This window comes from Nematolebias whitei, chromosome 8 (assembly GCF_014905685.2).
Source record: "Nematolebias whitei isolate Nwh7 chromosome 8, NemWhi1, whole genome shotgun sequence".
Taxonomy (NCBI): Eukaryota; Metazoa; Chordata; class Actinopteri; order Cyprinodontiformes; family Rivulidae; genus Nematolebias; species Nematolebias whitei.
In genome coordinates, this window is record NC_056505.1 from 39,317,453 (window position 1) to 39,323,156 (window position 5,704).

A 5,704-nucleotide genomic window follows, 5' to 3' on the forward strand; every position below is an offset into this window, starting at 1 on the left:
CCACAGGCCTCTCCGTCGTCTGCTGCAGAGCCACAGGCCTCTCCGTCTTCTGCTGCAGAGCCACAGGCCTCTCCGTCTTCTGCTGCAGAGCCACAGGCCTCTCCGTCGTCTGCTGCAGAGTCACAGGCCTCTCCGTCGTCAGCAGCAGCAACTCCCCAGGTCTCTCCGTCGTCAGCAGCAGCAACTCCCCAGGCCTCTCCGTCGTCAGCAGCAGCAACTCCCCAGGCCTCTCCGTCGTCAGCAGCAGCATCTCCCCAGGCCTCTCCGTCGACAGCAGCAGCATCTCCCCAGGCCTCTCCGTCGACAGCAGCAGTATCTCCCCAGGCCTCTCCGTCGACAGCAGCAGCATCTCCCCAGGCCTCTCCGACAGCAGCAGCATCTCCCCAGGCCTCTCCGACAGCAGCAGCATCTCCCCAGGCCTCTCCGACAGCAGCAGCATCTCCCCAGGCCTCTCCGACAGCAGCAGCCTCTCCGACAGCAGCAGCATCCTTCAAGTTTCCCTTGTCTCCTGCTGCAGCCTCAAAGGTTCCCTCGTCTCCTGCTACATCCTCCAAGGTTCCCTCGTCCCCTGCTGCATCCTCCAAGGTTCCCTCATCCCCTGCTGCATCCTCCAAGGTTCCCTCGTCCCCTGCTGCAGCTCTCCAGGCTCCCACGCCGTCTGCTGCAGCCCTCCAGGTTCCCACGCCGTCTGCTGCAGCCCTCCAGGTTCCCACGCCGTCTGCTGCAGCCCTCAAGGCTCCCACGCCATCTGCTGCAGCCCTCCAGGCTCCCACGCCGCCCGCTGCAGACCTCCAGGCTTCCACGCCGCCCGCTGCAGCCCTCCAGGCTTCCACGCCGCCCGCTGCAGCCCTCCAGGCTTCCACGCCGCCCGCTGCAGCCCTCCAGGCTTCCACGCCGCCCGCTGCAGCTCTCCAGGCTTCCACGCCGCCCGCTGCAGCTCCCCAGGTCTCTCTGTCGCATGCTGCAGCTCCCCAGGTCTCTCTGTTGCATGCTGTAGCTCCCCAGGTCTCTCCGTTGCATGCTGCAGCTCCCCAGGTCTCCTTAACGCAAGCCGCGTTCCCTTTGGTTCTGTGTTTTGGACGGCCTCCTGACCGCCCCCCTGACCTGGCCCAGTTTGATGGACAGCCTCCCGGCCGCCCGCCGGAACAATGACTCTTTGGGACGATCCCTTGACCATCCAAATCCCTTGTGATCCCTCGTGTCCTTTCTCTGGTCCCTCGTGTCCTTTCTCTGGTCCCTCGTGTCCTTTCTCTGGTCCTCGTGTTTTCCTCAGGCCCTCCACCCTTGCAGTGCCGCTCTGACAGGTATGAACTAAACACACTTTGATTATCAAGATATTCTAAAATAGTAATGATAATGTAAAAAGGAAGAGTGTTCTTTCAATTGATTAGTTCAGGATACAATTAGAAAGTCTCTGGATGAGCTAATTTGTATTTCTGGATTCAAATCAATGAAATAACAGTTCCTGTCCCATGAAGGTCTTCAGAGACAGGTTTTGGTCGGAGGCCGAGTTCACTACATATGCGTCACTGCTGACCCGTCGCGTTTATTATGCATTTATTTAATGGTCAAAACAACTTAATTTCGCCTGGGTGGTTCCATCCATCCATTCATCCATACATCCATTTAGCCATCCATCCATCCATCCCGGCCAGAGCCGCTAGCTCTCCAGCGTTCCTCCTCCTGCATCAGCTGAGTGAAGTGAGCGGACACGGGAGGACTCGTTGTTGCAGTTTTTAGAAATTTAAAGCGTCAGCCAAAAACTGTGTTATGAATATGGGGGGAAAAAACATAAACACATAAAAACATACAGTATAAGTCGCTTTGGTGTATAAGTCGCAGGACTGACAAATCTATGCAAAAAAGTGTAATTCATATGCTGGAAAATATGATATGCAAATGTTTCTGTACAGTGCACTAAGATGATTTTTGTTGTGTGTTGACACTTTACAAACAAACTGAATTGAATTAGTTAATTTTAGTTCATTTTTCTTACTACTTTGGTCAGTTTTAAGGGTTGACCTTTGTAAAAAAAAAAAAAAAAAAAAAATTAACTAAAAGGGTAGCAACAAGTTTGAGTCTGTATTTGTAACAACACTACTCTGTGACCTTTAACTAACAGTGTTTTAAAACCCTTTGAACTATTGCAGACATGTTCCTTAGTAACTTTTTAGGTTAATGAGAGGATTGCTCAAACGCTGACACTCTTCCTTCTCTCTCAGTGCACAATTGAATAGAATAGGAAAAAAAACTTTGTCCGTCCCAGCGGGTGACAGAAGTCAGTCTTTGACAAGTGCTCCCTCAACAGGCATTCCCACATAATGACACATACAAAGCAGTTTCAACAACTGTTAAAAGGAAAAGCAGTGTTTACCTCCATTTTTATTGTTGATTTTAACCGAACAATGTTCAGTCAGGTCATCTGGACTATTTCTTTTGTTGCTGAGACGTTTCGTCCTTCATCCGAAGGATTTCTTCAGTCTGAGGAGCCACCAAACCAAACTGAATCTCACAAACAGCTCACTCCCAGAGAGGAAAAAAACGGTTTACTGGTGGTAAGGTGGCCACCGGGGCCCTCCCTCTCCCCTGTCAACTCCTCTAAGGCAGACCTTGCCAAAGTGGTCTGCCTTAGTATGTTTGGTGGGCTCCTTAGATTAGATGAAGGACGAAACATCTCGGCAACAAAATAAACCATCCAGATGACCTGACTGAGCATTGTTGGATTATTACCTGGATTAATGAGCATGAACTTTGGTGTTTTGATTTGAATGTCCAGTTCTCCCACAGAGGATTGCTTAAGAGGCTGAGTGCAGAGACATCACTGACTCAGCCACACAGAGGCCCTTACAAACGCACAAAAAAACTAATTTTCATGCAGGGAGCAAAATCACTTGGAACCTTGCACAAATGATGCAGCTAAAAGTAAAATTAAAGCTAAATAAAAATTAACAGTAGCCCAACTGAGCAAGTTTGCTGAAGCAGATTTCAAAGAGAACAATTTTGAACAAAATTGAAAGATTTCAAAGTTTATGCTGAAAAATCCAGCAAAGTGAAGTCAGGTCCTCTGGACGGTTTCTCCAGTCAAAAGAAAATGAAGCGCTGTCAATATATTTCAAATGAGACATTATAAGTAAAATCAAATATTTTGAAAAATAATAAAGTTACAAAAACCAAAAGTCATGGTACCATCTACTGGATGAGCTGAATGTTGTGATTTATGAATGGTTAAACTGGAACAAAGTATGCAGAAACAGAACAATGTACACCAAACAACAGTCTTGATTTATAACAAAATCCATGCTCAATAATCCAGGTATACAATCCAACATTTTTCAGTCAGGTCATCTGGACAGTTTCTTTGTTTTTGTGCTGAAACATTTCGCCTTCGACCCGGAAGGCTTCATCAGTCAAGGAAACACACAACAAAACTGATTCTTCCCCCAACAGCTTAGTAAACTGTCCAGATGACCTGACTGAAAAATGTTGAAGTCTTGACTTATGTTCACACACTGAAATGCAAAATATTCTGATGATTTTTATGATTTTTATCCAGGATTGTCAGGTACCTCTGTCCTACAGGTGATGTTAGTCGTTGTGTCCTGGGCTCCTCATATGGTCCAAATGAAATATTAAGTGAGCTGAAGGCTGCTGACAGCAGGTGGTGTAGGTGGAGAGGACAGTTTGCGTCACAGCTGTTCCAGGAAACACACAGAAACACAGTGAAAGCAAAGATAAGGTCTTTAGACATTAAAATGCTGAGGATGGAGTTGATTGTTGGTCCTGCCTGCTTTTTGGGTTTGCCGTATTTGAGTTCAGCTTTCTGCTGTCAAACCATCCCATCGCAGTCCCTTACCTCTCCAGAATTGTCTGATCCGGGTGACGCCTCGTGGCCGGGAGGCCCTGGTGACAGATTTTGGCCTGGCGAGGGAGGTGGTGGAGCTGCCTGTGACAGACTCTGGCAGGAAGCTCTCTCTGGTGGGTTCGGCCTACTGGATGGCCCCTGAGATGCTCCGAGGAGAGCCGTACGACCGCAAGGTGACAGTAAAAAAAAAAAACTTAAAAAATATTGTTATATTTAAATTTAATCACAATCAAAACTCCCACAATTACCCTGTATGTTTATACAAGACAGGTCAACTCATATAACATAACCCACCACTTTTAATGCAAATCCTGTTAAAAGGTTAAGTAAACTTGTTGCCTAATGTGTAACTTTTAGAGTATATGCATTGAATGTTTCTCAGTTACCACCACAAACAACTTCAGCCCAGTACTTGTACACTGATTGAGTTAGTGTTCTAGTATTTGTGCAGATGAGGATGATTAATTGTGCTGGCCATATTGAATGGGTGACTTCAGAAGTGTCTTTTAGCCAGAGATTACTTTCTAAAAGTTTAATCAATCTTTCAAATGGTTCACAAAATATTTTTCTAACAGATAGGGTTAGTTCAATATTTACTGGCTAAGTTTTAACAGCATTTTTGTAAAATAAGGTCAGATTGGTGCAGTCATCTTGAATAAAGTTCACTCCAAAAGTTATCAGTTATTGATGTGCATTCTGCAATTACTCTCCGGTAATTTCATTAAGTGGTTTGTCAGATATTTTGCTAACACTGCAGACCTCTTGGATGCATTGCCATCTTTTCAAACAGCCTCAGCATGTTTTGTTCTCGAACCTTTGTGTTTCAGGTGGACGTTTTCTCCTTTGGCATTGTGCTTTGTGAAGTCTTGGCCAGGATCCCAGCTGACCCCGAGGTCCTCCCCAGGACCCAGGTAGATCTCAGCAGCTCACAGAGAGCAGCACGTGTCCCACAGAGTTGCAGGTTTATGTCAATTTATGTTTATATAAACCCTTGGAAGACCTTAAATCAGGAAAAAAAATGTCATACATGTATTTTTGTCGGTTTTATTTATTTATTTATTTATTTATTTTGGTGCAGTCTATAAATGTGATTTTTTTTTTCTGACAAAGCTTATTTTCAGACCTTTTTTTTATATTGTCAGAAATTTTACTTTTCAGTTCTTCTGTACCCTCAAAGTAACTTTATTAAACTTTTGTGTTCTTAAGGAGAAACAAAATTAGTCACAGGCAAAATTCATTAAGATATTTTTTGATCCCATATTTATTAATAACAAACAATTTTCTCAGTAAAGTTTTTTTTTTATCTCTATCTCCGTCCTTATGACGTTTATATCAGCTCTCTATGTGGTGCTCTGCTTTTATGTTTCTATGTATGAGAACCTCTAAAAGTTGATCAGAGAATATTTCATTTCAAAGATACGTGCTTGATGGCTGGCTTCCTGTGCAGTTCTGCCCTTTGTCTGGTCCAACAAAATTGTTTTAGGTTGGATGTAAATAACAAAAACACACTTGTGTACACAAATAATTTTTAGTACAAAAAAATCTGTTCCACATGCAGGCAGGCTGTAGCGTCAGACAATGACTCAGAGCGGTTGAATCCGCATCCCCCAAAGCAGGATGTAAATAGCGGATGCACCTGCTGCTGCTGGTAATATGCAGGTCCTTCTAAAAAAATGAGCATATTGTGATAAAGGTCATTATTTTCCATAATGTAATGATAAAAATGAAACTTTCATATATTTCAGAATCATTGCACTCCAACTGAAATATTTCAGGTCTTTAATTGTTTTTACTAATGATTATGGCATACAGCTCATGAAAACCCAAAATGCCTGTCCCAAA